The sequence below is a fragment of the Muscardinus avellanarius genome, assembly GCF_963383645.1.
Source record: "Muscardinus avellanarius genome assembly, chromosome: 4".
Lineage (NCBI taxonomy): Eukaryota > Metazoa > Chordata > Mammalia > Rodentia > Gliridae > Muscardinus > Muscardinus avellanarius.
In genome coordinates this window covers 113,845,994-113,872,607 of record NC_137789.1, presented here as the reverse complement: position 1 = coordinate 113,872,607, position 26,614 = coordinate 113,845,994, and positions in this window count along the sequence as shown.

The following is a 26,614-nucleotide window of genomic DNA, read 5'->3' as shown; positions in this document are numbered from 1 at the left end:
AAGAAGCCAAACTTGATCACCAAGAGGTGATCCATTCAGAGGCTTGGCTGTTTGAATGCAGCAGGTGAATTTTGAAGTCTGCGTTTGTCCCCTCTGCTGCAGCCCTGGTGGCATCCGTGGAGTTCATCTGCCCTAAATGGATTGAAACCCACTGGGCCCATGTGCAGAGAGAACAGAAGTGGAAGATAAAGAGAAGAGGTTAACTTAGAATAGGAGGGAAGATCAATAGATCAGAGCCAGGGTTTTGCTTTCTGGGGCAAATTCTGATGTTTCCTTGAAGGGAGAGGGTCAAAGCAGTTTTTAATCTTTTTTTCAAACAGTGATATTTAACACAATGATCTACCCTGAATTGAGTCCCTCTCCTTCCATTTCTCACTTTCTCTATCCCCTTATTCTTGTTTGTTTGTTTGTTTGTTTGTTTGTTTGTTTGCAGTACTGGAGATGAGACCCAGGGTCATTTTACCTCTGAGCTACACCCCCAGCAATATTTTTGGTTTTTATTTTGAAACAGGGTCTCACTGAGTTGCAAAGGGCCTCACTAAGTAGCTGAGGCTGTCTGTGAACCGCGATCCTCCTGTCTCATCCTCCCGAATGCTGGGATTATAAGCGTGCGCCACTACAATCAGCCTCATTTTTGCTTCTTGATATCATTTTCTGTACATTATCTGATACAAACACAATTAGATATTGGTTGAGAAAAGCATCTCTGAGCATATGAATTAACCATGCCAAGATTCAGGGAGAATCACATGACACAGAGAAAATAGCAGGTGCAAAAGCTGTGAAGCGGGGTGAACAGAATAGATGACCATAATGAAGTAGAGTTCATTAGTGTGAATTATTCATTTAAACATTGTAATTTTATACTGTATAAATTACTATAATGAATGATTGCTGTGAATTATTTGATTTGATGTTCAAAAATCTAAACCTGTCCAAATTAGAAGTTTTTAAAAATTAGTTTCCTCTGTTACTGACCAGACATCCTATTGCCAGGCAAGGTATCTCATGCCTGTAATCTCAGAACTTGTGAAGCAGACACAGGAGGATCCCAGGTTCAAGCCCAGCATCAGCAATTTAGTGAAACTCTCACCAATCTAGCATGACCCTGTATCCAAACAAAATATAAAAGGGTGGGAGTGTATGTGTGGGCAAAGCCACCATTAATATGAGAAATTTTAAAAATTTGATTAGGTGCCAGTGATAGTATCTATAATTCTTAATTCTTAATCCAATGCTTTATGGCACCTCTTTATCTGTGATTTTCTAATATGTCTGTTCAAGAGATCTGCAGTGTTCTCAGTGAATGTTTATTTCCAATCTTAGCTTCATGTTCCTAGTGTATCATTTTTTTCCAAAATTACATGACCAAAAAAAATTTTTTGCCTGAAATTCCATTATCCTAAGCAAGAGAAATTTCTTATATTTATGACTTCAAAATTTTTATAAAAATATAGACGTAGCCGGGCGTGGTGGCGCACGTTTGTAATCCCAGCATTCAGGAGGCTGACACCGGGGGATCGCGGTTCGTGGACAGCTTCAGCTGCTTAGCGAGGCCGTCCGCAACTTAGTAAGACCCTGTTTCAAAATAAAGAATAAAAAATAGGGCAGGAGGTGTAGCTTGGAGGTTAAATGCCCCGGGTTCCATCCCCAGACACACCCCCCCCAAAAAAATAGATTTACCCAAAACACATATGTGATTGGTGGGTATAGGAACAATATACCAATGTTAATTAACATTTTTGTAAAATTAATTCTAGTGCAAGATTCTAAGATTCTAGATTGTATGCGCTGGTACTTGTAGGAGTAGAGAAGAAAGGACCAAGAATGGGAAGTCAGGGCAGCAGGCAGAGGCAAGGGAACACCCCCAGAACGTGACATCCAGCCCGTTTTTCCTGGTTTGTCTAAGTCATAGAAATTTTCTATGGATCACAGTATGATGTCTAATATCTTTTCACCTCTAAGATATTGCAACTCTAATTCTTTTCTTGTGGGTTAATTACATTCATAAAATTTATTCCGTAGAAGTATTTGAGTTTAAAGGCTGGGAAAGAGGAAATGAAGTTAACAGTGACTTTAAGAAAGGTGTTATAAACTGGGCATGGTGATACACACTTGTAATCTCAGTACTTGGGAGGCTGAGATAGGAGGATCAAAGGTTCAAAGCCAGCCTCAGTAGCTTCGTGAGGCTCTCAGAAACTTAGTGAGACCCTGTTTTCCAATAAAATACAAGATAGGTCTAGAGGTATAGCTCAGAGGTAGATGACATTTGAGTTCCATCCCCAGTACCACACAAAAAAAGAAAGGCATTGTAATTTATTATTATTATTATTATTATTATTATTATTATTATTATTTATTATTATTTGGTGGTACTGGGGTTCCTGGAAACCCTTCTACCTCTGGGCTACACTCCCAGACATCTACTATTTTATATTTTTATTTGGAAACAGGGTCTCTTAAACCAGCGAGACTGGCTTCGAACCTGCGCGATCCTCTTGTCTCTGCTTCCCAAGCGTGGGGATTACAAGCGTGCACCACCATGCCCAGCTATAATATTATTTTTAAAATAAGATAAAAACATTACACTAAGAGAAGCTCAACAAAACATTAAGCTTTGTATATTAGCAAAAATTTGTCAAATATAATTTTTTATAAATTTTTTTATTCTGAGAATTTTTTTGTGGTACTAGAGATTGAACCCAGTGGCATTTACCTCTGAGTTACAACCCCAGCCCTGTTTTTATTCTTTATTTTGAAACAGAGTCTCACTTAGTTGTGAAGAGCCTCACTAAGCTGCTGAGGCTGACTTCAAACCTATGATCCTCCTGTCTCAGACTCCCAAGTACTAGGATTACAAGTGTGTGCCACCAAGCCTGGCTCAGAGAATAATGTGTTCAGGAGCTCTTTTCTAATTCCAAAAATACTTGTAAATTTATTTTTGCAGAAAATAAAATTTACACAATAAGACAATATTTTTCTGACTTCCTTTATTGCATATGTTCAAAGCCTGAATTGTTTTATGACTTTGAAATGTTTATTTCGGGAGCCCAAATGCAGACATACATAATCAAAACAAGAATGTGCTATGTCTCACAAGGCAGATTTAGAGACAAAGTCCTAACAGACCACTTTCATGATTTTTTAATTTTATTTCTTATATATTGTAAGTTCTACGGAAGAGATCTTTTCTTTACTCTTTTCATGTTTAGTTTTGTCCTTCCTATCTTTCTCCTTTTTTTCCTTCCTTCTTTCCTCTTTTAATCCCTCTCTCCCTCTTAATTATTTTTGGTTATGGAGGTTCACTATTCAGTAAAGAAAATTTTCTTAGATACAAGTTGTGCAGGAACAAAAGTGAAATATTAGCAAAGATTCAGTAAAATGCAATGGGAATAAATATAAATTTTGGATTTATAAAAATTTATCTTTAACTTAGACACTTGACACTTAGTGTATATATAATTTTGCACTAATATCTATGATGATCCTGCTTTCCAAAGACAGAAATAATAGGGACAATTTGGCTTACCTTGTGGAGTCATTGTTGGCACATAAAGTTGTTAGCATGGTGCCTGATACATGACAAAATTTTATAAAATGGATCGTAAAAATAAAAATATATACAGCCTAGGTAAAACTTGGAGAATTTTTTATATCTATTTCCTCAATGTAGAAAAATCCTATAAATTTAAATGAATAATGTTGATGTTACTTCTACTATATGCAAGATAGTAACAATTCTTTGAGTAGAATTTTTCACCTACTAAGATGTTTCATGTTTGGTTATTACTTGAAAATGAATGTAACATTTGTTGTCTTGGGAGAGACTAGCACTTTATTATTATTTGTAAAATATTTATAGATTTCTTACTATTTCCTGAACTCTTACCTCTAATACTGACAGAGAAAAATTGAAGAGAAAATATTGATATTAAATTTTGATACAGTGGAATTTCCTTCATATTTGTACTAATTTAATGTGATTATCTCTGGCTAATTATAGATGAACATAATGTATACCCAGATAACATAAATTTAGACAATTCTTTTTCTAATTATAAAAACTATAACAAAAATATTTAATTATATATTAAAAAACATCACATATCATATGTAGATAATATATTTGTATATAAATTATGTATATAATAGGTTTCTTCATAAATGCAAACAAATATAAAAACAAATTATATTAATATGGTATATGTAGTATATGTAATTATCATAGATATATATCATATATGTATATAATACATTAGTTAATTAATCATTTTTTTGCACGTCTGGGGGATGGAACCCAGGGGCATTCGACCTCCAAGCTACACCCCCTACCCTATTTTTTATTCTTTATTTTAAAACCGGGTCTCACTGAGTTGCAGAGAATCTCACTAAGTAGCTGAGGCTGTCCGCGAACCGCCATCCTCTGGTCTCAGCCTCTCGAATGCTGGGATGACAAGCGTGCGCCACCACGCCTGGCTTAATTTATTTATTTTGGTATTAGAAATGGATGCCAGAGGCATTCTATCTCTCTGTCATCTAGAAGGGATTAGTCAAAATTTACAGCCATTTAAAAAACTTTCATACCAACTGGCTGACTATTTGTGTAGGCAACTTACATGTAGGATGGCTGAAATATTTATCTTTGTCAAATTCAAACTTATAATGTCACTAACAGTAAGATCACCCTACCATAAACCTAAAGAAATGTTTGGTGAGTGGCTTTAATGACTTGGCAAGTGGCCTTAATCAAAACCAGGCTTGAGAACCCTATTGCTCAAACGAAGATAGTATGTATACACTCCTTGGTAAAGTTTGCAAAAAAGACTTTCCACAATGTTTTCTCTATTCCATATGTGGTAAAAAGAATAATAGCCAGACATAATGGCTCACACCAGTAATCCCAGTACTTAGGAGGCCAAGACAGGAAGATCACAGGTTCAAGGGCAGCACACAGTAACTTACTGAGACTTGTTTAAAATAAGAAAATAAAATAGGGCTGAGTTGTATCTCAGAGGCATAATGTCCCTGGGTTCAATCCTCAGTGCCATACATATAAAAATAATAAAACATTACTGATATATTTCCTTTGAAATCTATAAACATAGACATATTATTTGATTGCATCTGATCAGTGTTGTTGGTTGGTCCCATGAACAGAGAAACATTGCAAAAACAGAAAAACGTATGACCATCAGTATGAAAATTTTTCTACTTAATACTTTTTTCTTCACAGCATTGATAGTACAAAGCACACACTTTTTGGGTAGTCAACATTAACTTTTTTGTATGTTTAAATTTGAATTCACTAAATTTAGAATAGTGTAGGAGTTGAAAATGTTTGATGATTCCATTTTTATACAGGGAAATATTCCACATATATCTTTACATTTACACTCATTTATTTATTTTTCTTTTTGGGGGGCACTTATTGATTGAACCCAGGAGCCTTCTATCTCTGAGCTACACACCCAGCAGTATTTTACTTTTAAGCAGGGTCTTGCTAAATTTCTTGAAGCTGACCTCAAACCTGGGATCCTCCTATCTCAGTCTCCCAAATACTGCAATTACAGGTATAGGTCACCATGGCTGGCTTACGCTTGCTTTTGATAATGAAATAACTTACTTTTTAAAGAAATATAAAATTAAAAATATGATCAATAATTTTTATTGTATATATGCATTTTAAAACAAAGTCCTTTGACATCCTGGTAAAATATCTGATATCTGTGTACTCTCTTAAACTGTCACTCTGATGAATACCCAAGAACATTAAGAGAAGTGTTGCTGACCCAAATTTCTTCATGTTTTATTACAGGAACATCTGGTGTCTCATCACTCATAAGAATCTTCATGCCAAAGTAGACTTCTTTCTTTCATTTTAAGTGTTTCGTTTACATGGTCCTATGAGGATATCTCTAAAATATATGGCTCTATCAGGCATGCAAAGTTCTTCACTGTCTCTTCCTTGTTTGTCAATAATTCTTTTGGTAATTTCCAGGAGAATACAGAGGGAGCCTAACTCTGTCCGTGAGCAATATATTAGCTCATTTTATTTTATAATATCACTTTTACTTCCCTTCCGCAGTTTTAACCCAGAGTTTTACTTATTTTAATGTCTCAGATTTTGTGTCAACATTTATGTGCATGTATTCCATAAAGGTCTCAGTGTTTGAGATGAAAACCTGAGGGTCAAATCCTTACTGATCAACTAAATATTTATACCCCAAAACATAAAAATAAGATCACTAACAGAACATACTGTGGCCATTAACAGTGAATCACTATAAAAGAAGCGTGGGATTCATCTCTCAATTATTTGCTCATTTGTTCATTTTTAAACACAGTGAGCTGAAACTTCAGATCAGTAAAAGTGCAAAAATTTAAATTTTCACAGGCTTTCAAAATGATTTTCTGGGTTTCAAACATGTTTCTCCCTGTATGTATGCATGCATGTATGTATGTATGTATGTATGTCTCTTTCTGCTGTATACACACACACACACACACACACACACACACACACACACACACACGTGCATGCACATATGTGCAAATATAGGAAATAAACAGCTGATGTAGACAAAAAGTACTTTTATAAATAATAAACTTCTCAGTCAAGAGAACTAATATCTCTAAAAGAATTTAATTAAAACACGTAAATAAATAAGATCACTAACATTATTACTATTTTTTTAAAAATCCAAACTTGAGATACATGCAGACATTTGGGATCAGAGAAATTACATTTAATGATTCCTTAGAACTCTATTGACTCTAAAGGATTTAAATGGAGTTTATATTCAGTTCAATAATGCATATCTAAAGTTCATTAAGCACTTTATACTTTCAATGTATTATATGATAGTGATCATAGACATGGGTAACATCATTTAAAGATGATTTTCTATTTAGAAGTACACTTTAAGTATGTTGCCACTGTTACTTCAAGCCTCATAAAATTCAGATATTAAGTAAAGACCAGAAATGACCAACAAGTGTATACTAAAGATGATTAAAAGGGAATGCAACTCAATATAAAATTGATACAGAGATAATATATTTATGTATGTAAAACATACATAATGAGTAAATTAATCATGTGCAATGTCAAGTAGAAAAATATCTACTTACCATAGATGTTCTTCTTCGCATATATGGTCAAACCATCTGTAATATAAAAGGAATGCAATGATGTTCATTTGTCATAGGAATAATCTAGGAAAGATAAAGAAATTGCATGATATTTATCTAACTAAAATATTTGTATAGTGGCTGCTTGGTAAGAGTGCTGTCTTGTGAATAATTCTAAAGTGTTTGGCTATATATGAGTTATTAGCATGTTATGCAATGGTTAGTGAGTGGAAGATTTTAACACATATGTAAGGATTTTGATGTTCCCAATCAAATCAAAGTTCCATTTGTTGACATCTTTGAACTTCAAAGGACCCCAAAAGCATATATGTGAGTTCCTCTGCTATTTTTCTATCCTCTATTACTTATATCATCTATACTAGACCCAGTTCTCAACTTTCAGTTCCTTGCCAACATATAGACCTGCCTCATTCTCTTTCATTGCAAAACCTGTCTTCCACAGCCTCTGCTGGGTCACTGTGCTACTGAGTAGACGTACCACATGGTCCTGAATAGAGTATAGTGTCCTCCCCCCAGGATCTGAGTGTATCTGTAACTAATAAACTTCAGCCTGTCTCATCTTTCCAGTGGCAGGGGTTTGGGTATGGGTCATCTAGTCCTACTTGGAATAAGAGATTTTTGCTTGACAGGTAAAGAGGACATGAACAGAATAAAACCTTGACCAGTTTTCCAAACAATTTACTTTTTTTCAATTGGGCAACCAGATAGGTAAAGCAACTTGTTTTTAGAAATTTTTCAAAATATCACTATTATATATCAGGCTAAAGGAATAAATTATAAATTATTTATTAACCATATAACTGTTTTAACTATGGTTACAAAAGATATGTATGGCCTACAGTTATATAATTACAACTAAATAAAACAATACCAAATACTTGGATTCTCAAATATTAGGAATCAAGTCATTGAAGAGGATTAATATTTTCAACAATATGGAAGACAATATTAAGAAAACAATTTCTAGAAGAAGAGAAAACTATACTATTTGGTTGAGCTGAGAGGAAAAAAAAGTAAAAATACTTAAGAGTCACAAAATAATAAGAAAGCACAAATATAGAGGTAAGCAAGCACTGAAGCTTCTACCTATCTCGAGTGGCTCTGAATTTTTTTTTTTTTAATGAGCACACATGGAGGATGAATACAAACTTTGATTCAAGTACAATGAAAAGCTAGATCAGAAACTCTGGTGCCCAGAAGCCTAAAAGGTGAAGTAGAATAAACTTTGCTAACTGAGATTAGTCAGTCACAAAAAATAAGAAATAGGATGCTCTCCCTAATATACAGAAGCTAGGGAGAAAATGGATAATAGGAGGAACTCTAGATGAAGAAGGAGATTCTATATATGAGCAAATAAGTTGACCTAACTGAGGAGGATGGGAGGGGGTAAGAGGGAAATTCCCTAATGTGCATGATGTACATTAACAAGCATCAAATTCAATCACTTAGCTAAATATGAGAAGGAGGGAGGGAAGAAGGGAAGGGGCCGGAATTGGGAAAGGGCTACTTGGGTGATGTGTACATTTATGACACTGCCATCTTGTACTCCAATAAGATGTATGACTACAATGCACCAATTAAAAATGTAAAAAACAAACTTTGGGAACTTTACTTTTCTCGGCCTTCTCTCTGGGTATGAGACAAACAAAAACAAAAGCAAAGCAAAACAAAACAACAAAAACTCATATCTATACAAACGTAAAGATTCCAGAAGGAATTAAGTAAGGCAACCCTGACCTTACATGGATTTGAAGCTAAAATTTACAGTTTTTATCCTAACAAACCAAAGTGGATAATGGAGTCGTGATTAGTTCTACATAGGCGAGTGCCACCCAGCAGTGATCAGAAACAAAAAGCCCAGGCTTCCCTGGAAAAAGGTGGTATATGCTAAGCTTGACTTGTTCCCTTAGACACAGATCTCAAATAATTCACAATCCACAACTGAGCTTGAGCAATAACAAGCAGAACCAACAAACCACAGAAGACAGCCCTTATACAACAAGTGATAATGGAGCTATCAGATGTAGAACATGTTCTTATAAATAAGAAAAAAGAGTATAATGTCATTGAGACACAGGGGACTACAGAAAAATGCAACCATTATTTTGAAAACTAAATATATAAAACATTTAGAAACTAACAAAGAAATAATTCAAATTAGAGAGGGAACAAAATGGATGTAGATGTTCCAGGTTGAGAACAGGTGCTCCATGCACTAAGCTGGAATAAATAGAATATATAGCAACTGCTATCTACAACGTGGCCAGATCAGAGGCAAGAGGAGCATAACAAGAAATAATTCTGAATGTTTTACACTTTTACCCATATTCTATTGGCAAAAACAAGTCATATGCTTTACCTGAGTTTAAAGAGTTAAGCAAATAGAATCTTAAAATGTTTCCAGAAGGGAAGAACACCACTTGGGGGCATTCCCAATGATTCCACAGCTTAATATTCTCAACATTTGAGAACATGTTAACATCCTAAAGAAGGGGGGCAAAGCATTATAATAGAGGCAAAAAAGAGTTTATCCATATAATTATTTATTTTATTCCTTCTTTTGTGATGTCTAATTGGTTCTCAGTCCTCCATTTTTTATCGGGTTATTTGTTTCTGTATTAAGTTTTTAAAGTTCTTTATGTATTCTGTATATTAGCGATACATAAGAAAATAGTATTGATGCCAATATATAAAATATTATTGATGATAATAATAGCAGATTATTATCAATAATAAATGCTAGTGAGGATATGGGAAAATAGGAATTTTTATACTTTGTTGGTGGGACTGAAAAATGGTACTGCTGTGGAGGTCTGTATGGAGGTTTCTCAAGAGACTAAAAATGGAATCATCAGTTATAACATTCCTCAGCATCATTCCAAAAGAATTAAAATCAGATTATTATACATGCATACCCACATTTAAAGCAGCACAGTTCACAATGGCCAAATAATGGAACCAATTTAGGTGTTCATCAACAGATGAATGGAGAAAGAAAAGTAGTATATTCACACAATGGAACTGTACTCATCCATAAAGAAGAACAAAGTTCTGTCATTTGTAGGCAAATGGATGAAACTAGAAAATATTGTGATGCATGAAAACAGCTAGTCTCCAAAAGTCAAGGGTCATAATTTTCTTTCCTGTAGAAACTAGAGAGAAGATAGGAAACAAAACGTATCTTAGATAAATAGAGAGACCAACAGAGTAATGAAAGGGAGTTGGGGAAGGGAAGCAAAGAGAGGGAAAAAAATAGTTGATGAAGGAAACTGTTCAAATAATGCAATGTACTTACATGAAAGTATCGCTACCAATCTCAGTAACAGAGAAGAGTGGGAGAGGAGTGGGGCTGGATCCTGAGGGGAGCATACCGAGTGCTGCGTGCCTGTGTGTCTGTACCATTTTGAACTTCATCATGATGTACAATTTTATTGTACAATGTACAATAAAAGTATAAAAATGTAATCCATTCAAATATAAAATATTCATTATGAAAGCTCATAGAACTACAGGAAGTGAAGCCTTTTTTCCTAACAACAAAGTACAAAAAGCTACATTAAAAATAAATATTAGATTCGGTGTTGTGAGTTATTAAAAGCATTCAATTTAAAATTGGGGAAAAGGCAACATGTTTGCAATTATTGCTTCTATTCACATTTTTATAGAAGGACCTAGCTAGTGGGATAAAGTGTCAGAAATTAATAAAATCCTGTCAGTCACATGACACAATAATAAAAAGTCATAAATATGTGTTGTAAGAATTAAATACTTTGGAAACTTGCCAATACTGACAATACATAAACCAAATTGTCTATCTATACACTCACAACATTATGTTAGAAAGAGCCACACAGACAATAAAATATTTTCTCTATCTAATTTTACAAACAACACTGATTTATGACAGATCAAATATAATGTAGAAAGCAAGAGAGTAAAACTCATAGCGAAAAAATATAAAGGCTTTTTTTTTAATCCTCAGAGGATAAAATAACTTTTGAAAGTGAGGGGAAATCAGAGAGAAGTTAAAATTAACCATAAAAAATTAAACTATATTTAGGTGTGTTGGCACATGCTTATAATTCCAGTATATGAAAGGCTGAGACAGGAGGATCACAGTTTCTAGACCTGCCTCAGCAGTTCAGTATGCCTTTGTTTCAAAGTAAAAAATTGAAAGAAGCTGGGCATGGTGGTGTATGCTTGTGATACCAGCATTTGGGAGACTGAGACAGGAGAATTGTGGTTCGCGACAGCCTCAGCTACTTAGGCCTTTTGCAACTCAGTGAGACTCTGTTTCAAAGTGAAGAATAATAAATAGGACTGGGGGTATAGCTTGTAGGTAGAATGCCCCTGGGTTCCATCCCCAGGACCACAAAATATAATAAAAGAGCTGCAGTTGTAGCTCAAAGGCACAATGTCTTTGGCTTCAATTGCCAGTCTAAATATAAAAATTTAAAAATTAAACTATAAGCAATTGCATCCACATGAGTACTTTCAAATAATAGCATTGAACCAGCAAAGGCAAAAGAATGCCATTAAGCTGGCCATGGTGGCGCACACTTATAATCCCAGTACTTGGGAGGCTGAGACAGGAAGATCCAGGTTCGCAGACGGTCTCAGCTACTTAGTAAGGCCTTCTGCAACTTAGTGAGAACTTGTTTTAAAATAATGAATAAAAAATAGGGCTGGGGTTATATAGCTTGGAGTTAGAATGACCCTGAGTTTCATCCTCGGTGCCAAAAAAATGTCATTTTTACAAAGTTTAGAGGGAGAGAAAATGCGGCTGCCTAATGTATAGACGGCATTTATAAAGCCCGTAGAGGGAGGAGGAAGAGGAGAACTAATGGTGGGCAGACACAGAGGATCCTGCACAATCCCAGTCATATTTCTATGTCAGTTAAAAATAGTGAGTACACAGGTATTTCATTTTATTCTCACTCCTTAAACCCTGCATATGTTATTTTAGCTTTTAGAAAGATACTTTACAGTCAGAATAACTCCTATCATTTACTTTTTACTTTAGCATGATATATTGTTACCATGAATGAATAAAAATTGGTACATTAGCATCAACTTCTTTTTTCAGATTTTCTTTGTTTCTATTTTTTTTTCTGTTCCAAAATTCCAGGTAGGACACCACACTGCATTTAGTAGTCATTCTCATTAAGTTACTCCTAAGTTGCTCACAGTGACTCCTGTGACAATTTCTGACTGTTCTTTTTGGTAGCTTTGAAATTTTTGAGGAACACTGCTCAGATATTTTATAAAATGTCCCTAAACTGGGGCTTGTTTGATGCATTTACTGTGATTAAACAAGGATTAAATGGTTTTATGGGATGAAAACAGAGATAAGTGTCATCCCATCTTATTGAAAGTACATACTATTTACCTGATGTCATGGTTGCTATTAATATTGACCACATGATTAAAGTGGTGACTCATGTTTAATACATTCCAGACATAATATTTTTAAGATTAAAAAGAGGAAAAGATGAGATTGGGCATGTCTTGGCAGGCATGGGGAGGAAAAGGAGGATTAATGAAGAAAACAGTTCAATATATATATAATAATGTTATGTCAATATACAAAGGTATTGCTACAATCTCACCAACATGTATGGGGAGGGAGAAGGGTGAGTGGGGTTGGATATGAAGGGAGATACACCAAGTGCTGTGTGCACGTATGACAAGGTTAAGGAAGGTAAGATAAGTTCTGTCTGAATACATCTTGTGATTCTGAACATTTGGAGGTATGCATAGACTTAAGTTGTATCCTTGATTCCAAGATAAGCAGATGACTCAAATCTTAGTTTTATAGAAATATCAGCCACATTTCTCAAAGAGTTATCTGGAGGAATATATAAGCCCCAAAGTATATCTAAGACTGTTATGGTTAGATGTACAATGTTTCCTGAAGAGCTTATGTATTAATATTTAGGGTTGGTGTAATTATGACACGGGGGTTGTAATCTCACCAGTGTGAGAATACACAGTGCTTGGCTTATTGAGCAGAAAACTGGGCAGGTGTGTGTGGTTGGAGAAGATGCGTCCCTGGGATGCGGCTGTAAGGACTGTGCTTTCGTGGTCGAATCCTCTGGCTTGATCTCTTGCTTCAGGACTCCAGGATGTGAGAACAGAGCCTTCCTCTCTCCCTTACTCTGCCTTCTGCCACCATGTCCTCAGCTCCAGACCTTCACCTTACATGACGGAATCCAGAATCTCCAAAAAACTGTGAACAAATAAATCTTCCTTCCCCTCAGTCCTGTGGTCTGTCACTTTGGATTACCCCAGTGAGGATGTGAACACAATTACTTTTTGCCTCTCTGAATAGTATTCCTGATTATTTATTATAGTGCATTGTTGTTATTTTGATAGGAGTAAACTAAATTTGTAAGACATTAGGGAGTATATTTTAATATAGAAATAGAAGCTAGTATGTTATCTTTAGTAGTTAATTTATCTATGTTTCTGTTGTTACCCCATTATTTTTACTAATCCTGTGGTGTTGGTAAGTATTTAGTAGTCAGTAAAATATCCTCAGTTTTACACTTAAAGCTTATATCAGCTTTGTATGATTACCCAGTTTTAAACAAATCCATAACTTCTAGAGAAGCATCTTAAAAAACTTTTATTTTTCTTAATTTTATGTTCGCATTTTTCATATTTTCCTAAACTCTGGTGAAGCTGAAGTATACTATGAAACATTTGAATATGCCACTAATATGTTTTCTGAAACTCCCAATGTATTCTCTCAATTTTCTTTTTAGATCCTTAAAGGACCATCTCATAAGCATTATTTTCTGAGATATTTCTTGCACCATATTTTTCCAAAAATTATTATTTCATTAAATATTAATTAATGAAAATGTTACTAATAGGAAGGTTAATAAGATGATTACAAAAATTTGTTCAAAAATTGAGTGGTAATGTTACCTCTACAGTTCCAGTAAGTCTCTTATGAAAATTTTGTAAACAATTTTTCCATAGGCTTTATCTTGCTTATAAGTATTGATTTACTTTACAAATGAAGCTGTATCTTGTATACGTGTTTTATTAAATGGTGGCTTTAGTTTGTTATTGTTCTTAAAATATTTATTTTTTATTTCATTATTAAGGAAGCAGCTGCAGCCAAATTGTCATGTACTTGTCCTATTGTTTGCTACCCTTGAGATAGTTACAATGTGTGACACATGAACAAACAAATCCCCCCTAACATTTTCAAATTAGAAAATCAGAGTTTAAATTCTCCTCCTGCAACCTATTGAATGTAAGCCTCCATATTAGATTTGTCTAGGAATTGTTAGTTTCTAAATAAAGTCTCCTTCACTTAGCATTAAATGATATCTTTGATCATTTTCTTTCTCTTGAAACACTCTCCTTTTTATAATACTGTGAATCTCATACTGGTTTTTTTAATTTTTTATTGGTGCATTGTAGTTGTACATCTTAATGGAGTACAAGATGGTAGAAGCATACATGTACACATCACCCAATTAGCCCTTACACAAATCCCACCCCATTTTCTCCTCCCTTCCTCCTTCTCATGTTTGGCTTAGTGATTGACTTTGATATGTTCATTAATGTACATCAAGTACATTAGATAACTTCCCTTTCCTTCCTCCCATTTCCTCAGTTAGATCACCTTATTTTCTCATCTATAGTATCTCCTTCTTCATCTAGAGTTCCTCTTATGACCCATTTTCTCCCTGGCTTCCCCAGATTAGGGAGAGCATCCAATTTCTTATTGTTTTGTGACTGACTAATCTCACTTAGCATAATGTCCTCCAGTTCCATCCATTTCCCTGTAAATGATGTTAAATGATGTAATTGTAGTCTTCTTTATAGGTGAGTAAAATTCTATTGTGTACATATTTTACAGTTTTGTAATCCATTCATCTGTTGATGGACATCTTGGCTGGTTCCATAGTTTGGCAATGGTAAATTGTGCAACTATGCACATAAGTCCACATGCATTAGTTTGGTAGTTTGGTTTTCATTCTTTTGGGATGAAATACCACTCAGAAGTGGCATTGCTGAGATCATATGGTAAGTCATTCCCATTCTTCTGAGGATCCTCCATACTGTTTTTCAAAGTGGTTGCAGTCATCTGAAATCCCACCAAAATTGTATTAGTGTTCCCACTTCTCCACATCCTTGCCAGCATTTGTTGTTTGTGTTTAGAATAATTGCCTTTCTAGTTGGAGTTAGGTGAAATCTCAGGGTAGTTCTGATTTGCATCTCTCTGGTTACTAATAATTATGAGCATTTTTTTCATACATTTATTGGCCATTTGAATTTCTTCTTTGGTTAAGTGTCTATTTAGTTCACTTGCCCATTTTTTGATTGGGTTATTTGTTTTCTTAGTGCTGAGTTTCTGGAGTTCTGTTTATTCTAGATATAAGTCCTCTATGGGAGGAGCAGCTGATTTTTTTCCTTCTGCTATAGTCTCTCTCGCTAAGTTCTCCCCTAAACTTCTCCCAGCCCTTTATTTATCCACAATTTCATTTTCATCTTTACATGAATGTCCCTATAGTCATTTCAAATTTAAACATGCTCAGAACTGTTTTTTTTTCCTTTTCCACTCTCTTCTGTCCATCACATCCCCCAAATTGTCTTTAGCTGTATTTTTCCCATGTCAATTATTAGTAATATGATTCTTGCAGTCTCTGAGAGAACCAGCTTGCATCGATCTTTTCTAAATCTTACTACAATAAATCTATCCGCAAGTTTCTTCAACTTCACACGCTCATGTTTCCTCCTTATTTTCTATACAGTTTTACTCTCTACATTGTCATTTGCTGGACCTAAAAAAATTCCTCATGAATGCTCTTAGATGTTCACTTTGTTCAACTTCCCTTGAATCATTTTCTGCTTTTGTCCCAAACAAAGTTAACTCCTCCTTCTCTGTGGAGCAAAACTGGATTTGTGTACTTTTGTTGACCTAGCAAAAATCATTAGCAGTTTGAAACATGAATTTTAGATGCAGATGATAATATATATGTGATTTGTTTGAGAGTAAATCCATAGTTGACCTATTTTTACATCCTCAGTATATCTTGCATCTAATAGCTATTCAGTAAACGTTTTGTTAAATAAATAAAAGGTTTTGCCAAGTTGGTAAAATAGGTATTCAATAAAAGTTTCATTAAACAAATAAAATGTTTTTCAAAATTAGCAGTACAGTGGTGAAATTTGTTTTGTTGATTGAGTTATATTAAATAGCACAGAGAAAAAAGAGAAAAGTGGGAAGAAAATATGTAAGAAGAACTGTTTTATCATGACATATATTCAATTTTGACAGATAGTGAATGAGTTGTCAGAATGTTGGGAATATGCTTAATATTCTTCATTTAAATCAAAGCCAAAAATCTCAAGAATGTTTTAAAACAGATAAACTAGACATAAAAATACAAATACTGCACAGTTTGGGAGGTTCAGCATATGGCTCACAGTAGATTGGCACTGTGCTCTGGGTCTGTGACAAGGCAGCATACAACCATTTAATTCTTGGCCAGGGAACAAAAAGAAAAAAAGGGAGAAGTTAGGGTCCTTACCTCTCTCCAAGGACACATCTCCAAGGACCTAATGACCTTCCATAAGGCACTGTCTCCTAAAGTTCTACCCTTGGTCAATACCACTACCAGGTGGACCAAGCCTATAATACATGGAACTTCAGGAAATGGTTACCCAAAATATTGCAGCATCTGACTTGAGATATTAAATTTCTGGACAAGTTAAACAGATACTATAACCAAAAGGAGGTCTAACATTGAAGGAAACTCTTTAAGAAATCTGTTTAGATGGGCATGGTGTGCACACTTATAATCTCAGTACTTGGGAAGCTGAGACAGGATGATTGCAGGTTCAAGGTCAGCCTCAACAACTTCATGAGACCCTCTAAAATTCAGTGAGACCCTGTTTCAAATTAAAAAATTTTTAAAAATGTGGTTCGGGGTGTATCTCAGAGATAGAATGCCTCTGGCTTCAATCTCAAGCACCAAAAAAAAATCTCTTTATGCTGATAAACTTACTCTACAAATAATTTGACTTATGAGATTACATGACTTCCATATATACATATGTTTATGTATGTCTCTAAGATGAATAAATTAGCTTATTTCAAATATAATTGTAACAACTCCACTGTTGCTTTTCATTAGTGTTTTAATTCTTTTATTATATTTTATGTTGTATGTAGTAATTATGTCTAATATAAAATAATCTTTAATAATCAGTATTAGTATATTTCAAAACTATTTTGAAAAAGTAGATATATTTGTACTTAAAGCATCTTGGTGTCAACTGTCAGCTTCTGTATTTGGTTTTCTTGTATTGGAATTATTTGTCTCAATGCACTTCTAATTGCACATTGGTATATTTCTCAAAAAATTATATGGGTATTATAATTCTTGATCCTCTGTCTTTTTTGCTTCATATATGCTTTGTTTAAATAGCAAAAATAATTATTTTAAAGTGCTTTTATTCTTCATATATGCAAAATCTTTCCTGAGTAATATGAGTTTTCTCACAATCTTTTTCTCCTTAGTTATCTGAAGAAAGAATTTGTTTTTTTTTCTTGAATTTCATGTGGTAGAATAATTCTGAGACTTTTCATTCATCTGTTTGTGGACATTATATTATGTACATGTCTTGCAATGAACATGGGAGTGCAGATATCTCTTCAGGATAGAGATTTTGTTTCCTTTTAATATATTTCAGGAGGGGGATTGTTGCTCACATTTAGTTCATTTTTAATTATATAAGGAAATTTCACATAGTTTTCCATAATGATTCTACATATTTATAGTGCCACCAACAATTTTTCAGCATTCCCTCTTCTCCATCTCCTACCTAATACATTTTATCTTAAATCTTTATGAGAATAGCTCTTCTTACTGGAATAAAGGGATATAAATCATTGTGCTTTTAATTTGAATTAGTGATGCAGAGTACCTTTATGTTTATTTATTTTCCATTTATGTATTCTTTGGAAAATGTCTTTTCAGCTTCTTTGGTCAGTTTTAAATAGAGTTATTTTGTTCTAACTATTGAGTTTTATGATTTGTTTACATATTTGTGATAATCCTTTATGTTATATGGTCTACAAAATTATACATGCTTAACCTGAGATGTCCCATTTCTCATCTGTGCCTTTCAGGAACAAAACTATTTGCTTTGTAAAAATAATTTAGTAAAGTCTGTATAGAGCACCTTTTTTAAAGGCTCAATTAGAGCTAAAGAAGGACTTAAAAAGCACACCTGGGTGAGGTTCATATATTATTTTAGTGCACAAGCATAACTCTTGCAACACACACACAGGTGTGGTAAAATACACTCAGGGTATCAAGGGCAACACACAGGCACCAGGCACAAGGTGCAAAGCCCGGGAATGATAGGCAATGTGCAGGGCAATGCCAGCCACCAGATGTAATGCCTTGACATTCAATGGGAGTCCCTAGCAATCTAAACACCTGAGACAGAAGCAGACAGCTTCTGCCAAGGAGCCTTGCCACCTTGTCATTTAGACCCCTGTTGGTTCAATTCTGGCTGAGCACTTACTGGTTAATGACAGGCCTGGAACTTCAGACTAGACTGACAATGGGCCCAGACCTGAGACCCCACCACAGCCAACTGAGCTGCATGGTAAATGGACTGCCCAACCTGCTTTCCGGATTGTACTAAGCTATATTTTGCTTTCTCTCTGCCCTAAAAGATAAATTATATTCAGTTTACATGAAATGGAATATTAACAAATAAAGAATATATGTTGGTTAGAATTGCCATAACATTTTTGAAGTGTTTCAGTTTGTTTTGGAGGTTTTCCATGGTCTAAATCTTCTCAGAAAAATTTCTTAAGATGAAAGCGCTTGACTCAAAGAAAAATAACACAATAGATCATTACAGTCGAAATATTTGAATATTTAACAGAGCTTCTAAAATAAAATTTAATGAGTACAATGAAGAGATTTTACAAAGTACAGAACTTTTTTGGTATCACAATAGTCTTTTGTTTAATTTGATTATTTTACCAATAAGAAACACATTGTCTAATAGTATAACATAATTGTTATTGGGACATATTCTGGTATTTGGCAATGTGATTAAAAACACTATTTTGATAATGAACACTATGCTACTTATTCAAACAATGACAACTTTTAAAACCATGGTTATCAATCTGTTTATAGTAACCATCTCTCTTTTATCACTTAAGTTATACTCTTATACAAATATCCTAAAGCAATGAAATATTCCTCACTGTATCTGAGGAGGATTTATTAGGGAATGAAGAGGAATTCATCAAAATCTATTGTTAAGCAATTAGCAACTTATAAAAAGCTCTGAGTTAAAAACAATGAAAAAATTTTAAAAAAGATGAGCTCTGGGAAAAAAGATGAAGTTATTAAGCTAAGTGTTCAGAGATAAAGCTCTCAGATCACACAGTGACATGAAGAGACCTCTTGGTAATGGAAATACCAAAGTACATAAAGTGTGCCTGGTTTGAGCTCAAGCATGAGTAATGAAATACAGAGCTAGGTCCCAGGTTCAAGCAGTGTGGCTCCAATGCACTGTGTAAATCTGAGAGAAAATTTTCAATAGAAATTATAATGAACAAACTTAAACAGGGAGGTAAAAGACCTCTACAAAGAAAATTATAAAACACTGAAAAGAGAAACTGAAGAAGACCTTAGAAGATGGAAGATCTTCCATGTTCATGGATAGGCAGAATAAATATCATCAAAATAGCCATATTTCCAAAAGTGATCTATAGATTCAATACAATACCCATTAAATTACCAAGATCATTCCTCACAGACATAGAAAAACCAGTCCTTAAATTCTTTGGAACAACTATAAAACCCAGAATAGTCAAAGTAGTTCTCAGCAACAAAAACCATGCAGGAAGAATCACAATACCTGGCTTTAAACTAAAAACCCATAGTAATAAAAGCAACATGGTACTGGCATAAAAACATACACACAGAACAATGGAGCAGAATTGAAAATTCAGAAACAAATCTGCACTCCTACAGCCAAATTGATTTTTGACAAGAGATTGTAAAACATACACTCGAAAAAAGATAGTCTATCCAACAAATGGTGTTGGCAAAACTGGTTAACCATATGCAGAAAAATGGAAATAAATCCCATTTACTCAACCTTCACAAGAGTCAATTCAATATGGAGCAAAGACTTGGAAATTAGACCAGAGACCTTGAGGCTCCTTGAAGAGGACATAGGTCCAAAACTGCAACACATAGGCACAGATAAAATTTTCTCAACAAAACCCTAAAGGCACAATAAAGTAAAAGGCAGATCAATACATAAGATTGGATTAAACTGAAGAGCTTCTGTACAGCAAAGGAAACTATTAAGAACCCCAACCGAGAGCCAACAGAATAGGAAAAGATTTTTGCCACCTTCTCCTCGGAGGACTAATATCTAGAATATAAGAACTCAAGAAACTCAGCACTAAGAAAACAACCAAATAAAAAATGGGCATATTAACTGAACAGACACTTCATGAAGGAAGAAATTTAAGTGGCCAATAAATGCATGAAAAAGTGTTCAACATCATTAGCAATCAGAGATGCTAGCCTGAGATTTTACCTAACTCCAACTAGAATAGCAATCATTCAAATCACAAACAACAACAAATATTGGTGAAGATGTAGAGAAGTGGGATCTATAAAACATTGTTGGTGTGATGGAAAATTAGTGCAACTGCTTTGAAAAACATTATGGAGGATCCACAGAAAAATGGGAACAAACTTGCCATATGATCCAGCAAAACCACTTCTTGGTATCTACCCAAAAAAAGAAAACCAAACTACCAAACTAATGCATGCAGATCTATGTTCATCGCTGCACAATTCACCATTGCTAAACTATGGAACCAGCCAAGATGTCCGTCAACAGATGAATAGATTTCAAAACTATGAGATATGTACACAATGGAATTTTACTTAGCCATAAAGAAAAACACAATTATATCATTTACAGGGAAATGGATGGGACTGGAGGAAATAATGCTAAGTGAGATTAGTCAGTCACAAAAAATAAGAAATAAAATATTCTCCCTAATATGTGGAAGCTAGGGAGTAAATGGGTCATAGGAAAAACTCTAGACAAAGAAGGAAATTCTATAGATGAGCAAATAAGGTGACCTGAGGGGATAGGAAGAGGGAAGAAGGAAATTTTCTAATGCTAATGATGTACTTTAACAAACATATCAATGTCAATCACTAATCCAAACATGAGGAGGGATGGGGAGGGAATGGGGTGGGAACTGGTAAAGGTGAATTGGGTGATGTGTGCATGCATGTCTCTACCATCTTGTATTCCATTAAAATGTATGAATACAATGTACCAATAAAATAATTTTAAAAAGAAGTTATAATGAGAAAACTACTTCTTTCATTTTAATGTTCCGATCAATCTTGTCTTACTCAAACTAGGTGTACATATTTTAAATTTCTAGGTAGAAATGATTAACTATTAAACATGGGATATCAAATTTTGAAAAAATTAAAAAAAATAATACAAGCACATACGTGATTTGAAACAGGACTATGTAAAGATGTTCAATTGTGGTGGGCATGGTGGTGCATGCTTGTAATCCCTGCGCTTGGGAGGTGGAGACAAGGAAGATGGTGCAGGTTCGAAGCCAGCCTCACTGGCTTAAGAGACCCTGTTTCCAAATAAAAATATAAAAGTAGGTCTGGGAGTGTAGCCCAGAGGTAGAAGGGTTTTCAGGAACCCCAGTACCACCAGAAAAAAAAAGTTCAATTGTAGGAAAATAAAATTATTAATTTAGGAATAGGGTTTTAAAATGAGGATAAAAACATTCCGGAAGCATTGCAAATTCTCAGAATAGAGTGATTGAAAATAGTTTGCTTTAAATAATTTGGCACCAAAAAATCACACAACAAGGAAAACAAAAGACATGATTGCCATGTTGCCTTTCTCATAAGTGAAACTGTCTTGAGTACAGACATAAATGAATTGAAAGAAGATTTATGAGATCCCAGTATTTCCTGAGGTGCATCATAGTGGCCTGTGACTTCAACACTTTACTACTGCAACCAACCTTGCCAAGACCAGAAAACAAAAACTAAAACGTTTCAAATCAGATAATCTGTAATTAATATATGACACAGTTAAGTCAAAAGACACTTGTATCCATTTAGTATTTGTTGATTGTAAATTTAGCTGTTACAAACAAGTCATGTTGGTCAAAAGATGAGTTTTACCTTATTTTCTTGACTATTTAAAAATAGAAAAAGTGCTTTTCTCATTAACTTATGTGTATGTAATTTGAATACGTATATAACATTTAATATTTATAAAGACACCTGGAACTTGCAACTGACATCCAATGTGGAGGGGTCAGTCTTGGGGATTGAGCTGACCTGTGGGATCTGAAGCTACAGATAAGGTCATGTTAGAGCTGAATTGGATTAGAAGGCACTCAGCTAGATTGCTGAGAGTCTCACTAAATTGCTGGCATTGGCCTGGACCCTGCAATCCTCCTGTCTCAGTCTCCCAAGTACGGGGACTAAAGGATGAGGGCCACCAAACCCTGGCTGATTGCACGTTTTTCTGAGACACACTGTGTAACTTTGAGACAGTTACTTAATCTCTGGGTACCTCACTTTTATGAGTATAACTTTTGTTTTTTTATTATAGTTGTAATGATTCAAAATAATAAACACATCAAAAGAAATGACTGGCTAACTAAATCAATAGTACATATAAAAGTTGTTATTGTAAAAAAAAAACTATTGAAAATAAATTACTGCAAAAGTCTATGTGCAAGCCAGGCATAGTGGCACATACTTGTAATCTCAGCATTCTGGAGGCTGAGACTGGAGGATCAGGGTTTGTGGACAGCCTCAGCTACTTAGTGAGGTTCTCCACAACTTAGTGAGACCCTGTTTCAAAATAAAGAATAAAAAATAGGGCAGGGGGTGTAGCTCAGATGTCAAATGGCCCTGGGTTCCATCTCTAGACCCGCACTATGTACAGCACTTTTATCCTTTATGTTTTTAATTTTTGTGCTTTTCTTTTTTTTTCATTGGTGCATTGCATTCATACACATTAATGGACTTTTTATTATTTGTTTTCTCATCTCTAATTCAATTGGATTTTTACCAAATTTTATATATTTGCTAAAATTATGACTTCTATGACAACTTTGTTGAAGAATTTTATTTAAGCTGGGCATTGTGTCACACGCTTGTGATCCCAGTGCTTGGGAGGCTGAGACAGGAGGATCGCACGGGTTCGAAACCAGCCGCAGCTACTTAGTGAGTCTCTCAGCAACTTATGAGACCCTGTTTCCAAATAAAGTATAAAATGGTTCTGGGAGTATAGCCTGGAGGTAGAAATACCCCTGGGTTCCACCCCCAGTACCAAACACAAAAAGAATTATTTATTTATTTATTTTATTTTATTTTATTTTTTTTTTGAGTGAGTGAATGAGTGAGTGAGTTTTGGTACTAGGAATTAAACCCAGAGACATTCTACCTCTGAGCCCTTTTTATTTTTACATTTTGAAACAGGATCTTGCTCAGTTGCTGAGGCAGGGCTCAAACCTAAGATTCTCCTGTCTTAGCCTCCCAAATACTGCCATTACAATAGTGAACCACCATACCTGGCTAAACATTCTTTGTACATCTTACTTCTCTTCAGTTGAAAACTGCCCCCATAAAGCCTGTATTTTACTAGAAAAATGACAACAAAGTAGACAACATTTATTGATTCTAAAAATGATCTGATTGCTTATAATTTACTCACATGTCAACCAAAGCAGGCAGAGAGAATCTTGTGTTCGTTTTTTGACTGGCTGAATTTGCATCTTTATTAAAGCATGTGTTTGGGGCTGGACAGTGACTACTGAACCTCTCTTCCTTCCCTCAACCCATGCCAGGCTGTTCTTGCTGATGCTGGTGAGGTTTCATACAACCTTCCCCCAGGCCTTAAAACCCTTCCCTCTATAGTATCAGTAGTATCAGAAGAGCTCTGATGCACTCTGAGTTCCTAGTCAGGGAAGAAAAGTAGGACTACTCAAGGAGGAACTCCAAACTTAGGTGTCAGAGGATGGTAAAGTATGGCAGTCTGAATGAAATTCCAGCACTCAGATTACCTAGATAGGCTTAGTAAACTGGGGCTGATCCCAAGGAAGCATAGGACACAGCACAGAAACTGTTCCTGGACGAACTCCCTAGTTGTTTGTTTGTTTGTTTGTTTTGCTTTGTTTTGTTTTTTGAACCCAGGGGCATTCTATCTCCTAGCTACACTCCCAGCCCTATTTTTTTATTTTTTATTTTTGAAACAGGATCTCACTGAGTTGTGAAGGGCCTAAGTAGCTGAGACTGTCCCCAAACCACAATCCTTTGTCTCCACATTCTGAATGCTGGGATTACAAGGGTGTGCCACCACAAATAGCTAACTCCCTACTTTTGAAGGAGTATTTGAGAATAATGGCTCTCTTGATGGTACAAAAGAAAGAGTTGAAGCATTGGGAACTTGGGCTCTCACTGGTGCAAGAAGATGCCTGCCCTTCCCACATCCTTTGTGCTCTCAGAGGGTAGATGTCAAAGTTACTCTTCCAAATTCCTAGTTGTACAAGTAATGGGAAGAGGTTTAAAAATGTATTAATGTATCAGTATTGGGAAAGATTTCCAATTTTGAAAATATATCTCCTGTATACTAAAAAAAGCCATTATGGGCAGAAAGGATAGACTTGTAATTTACATTTGTAAAAGAGAAGGAAGACTGGAGCCAGAAAAAAAAAAAAAGGGTTTCTTTACATTTCTAAAAGAAACAATTTCACACATCTTGGGGGATGAAACAAAAGGTAGAGGCCTGTGTTTGGAGACAGGATGGCTCCCCCTCCTGCCCCAAATCTGGCTAGAGAGATAGCAAAAACAGGATGGGGGTTGAGATGTGGACTAGTCTATGGATCAAAGGACCTGCCTTGGACTTAGTCAGGATAAGAACTCAGCATACTGGGGTTCTGTGGTATTTTCCATTCGGATTGCCCCCCTGTGCCCATCTCTGGCACAGGGCTGCAACTATATCCTATATTTCTATCTTTTTAATAAACTACTTTAAATCTTTAGCAACTGTCCAAGCTATGCATATTTATTCTTAGCTTAGGACAAGAATCCACGGTTTTTCTGTTTTTATGTTTGTGTAGTTGTGGTGGGGGGAATTACTTCTCCCCTCACACACCAAACACATTTCATCCGCAACACCAGTGATATAAGTTTCCAGAAGTTTTATCCTACCAGCAGAATTCAGAAAAAAGCAATAGACCCTTTCTTTTGTGTTACCTTTACAGTTGAGGATGGTAGAAATCCTTGGAGAAATGCTTGAAATGAGAGACACTGTGCAGATGATGGTGCCGACCCTGGAAGTAAGTGAGCAAATGGTTTGCCTGGGCACTGGATACAGCCGAGGGCATCGCATCAACCAACACACAGTCTTTAGTGTGATGCTTTGGTGAAAAGACTCATTAATATAACAACACTTTTTTCTGTTACTTGTAAACTCCAGTTTTAAGGAGATGCTCATAAATCCTAATGTCAATAAGGAGGCTGATTTGATCGACCAGGAAAGAAATATATGAGTAAGAATTGAAGTGAGACTATCCATTGGGGAGTGATCCTGGGAAGGGAAAGGGCCGTTTTACAGTGGCAAGATGAGGACTCAGAGTAACAGCAATTGACTTTATTGAGATAAATAATAATAACATTAAATATGTATTGAGTTTCTGGTATGTAGTCACCAAATTAAGACTTTTGTTTTTAGGTAATATGCATTTTTTTGTACTAAGGCTGAATCCAAGGGCCTTCTACATCTGAGCTATACCTTCAGCCCTTTTTATGTTTTATATTGAATACAGGATCTTGCTAAGATACTGAAGGTCTCATTCAGTTGCTAAGGCTTTCCTCAAACAGGAGACCTCCTGTGTCAGCCTCCCAAGTACTAGGATTACAGGTATGTGCCAACATGCGAGGCTTTAGGTAATAATTTTGAATCCTCTTTTAACTCTAGTTTTACAGATGAGAACAAGAAGACATAAAATGTTTAACTAGCTTGAAAGTGTCCTATGTCTCCTAAGTAGCAAAACTGGGAATTGTATAAGAAAGACTACCTTCTGAACCTCAGTTTTTAACCACTGTTCAAAGCTGAACTATGCCCTTCTAAATTCTTAGGTTGAAATGCTAATCTCCAGTGCCTCAAAATGTGACTATCTTTAGAGAGACAATTTATAGAAGTAACATTGAGGTCATTAGGGTGGGCCTTGATCTAAAAAGAACTCATAAGAAGAGGAAATTAGAACATAGACATGCTCAGAAAGATAATGTAAAGACATGTATGTTGAGCCTTCTGCAAACCAAGGAGAGAAGACTGAAGAAGAAAACAACCCAGTGGATCCTTGTTCTTTGAT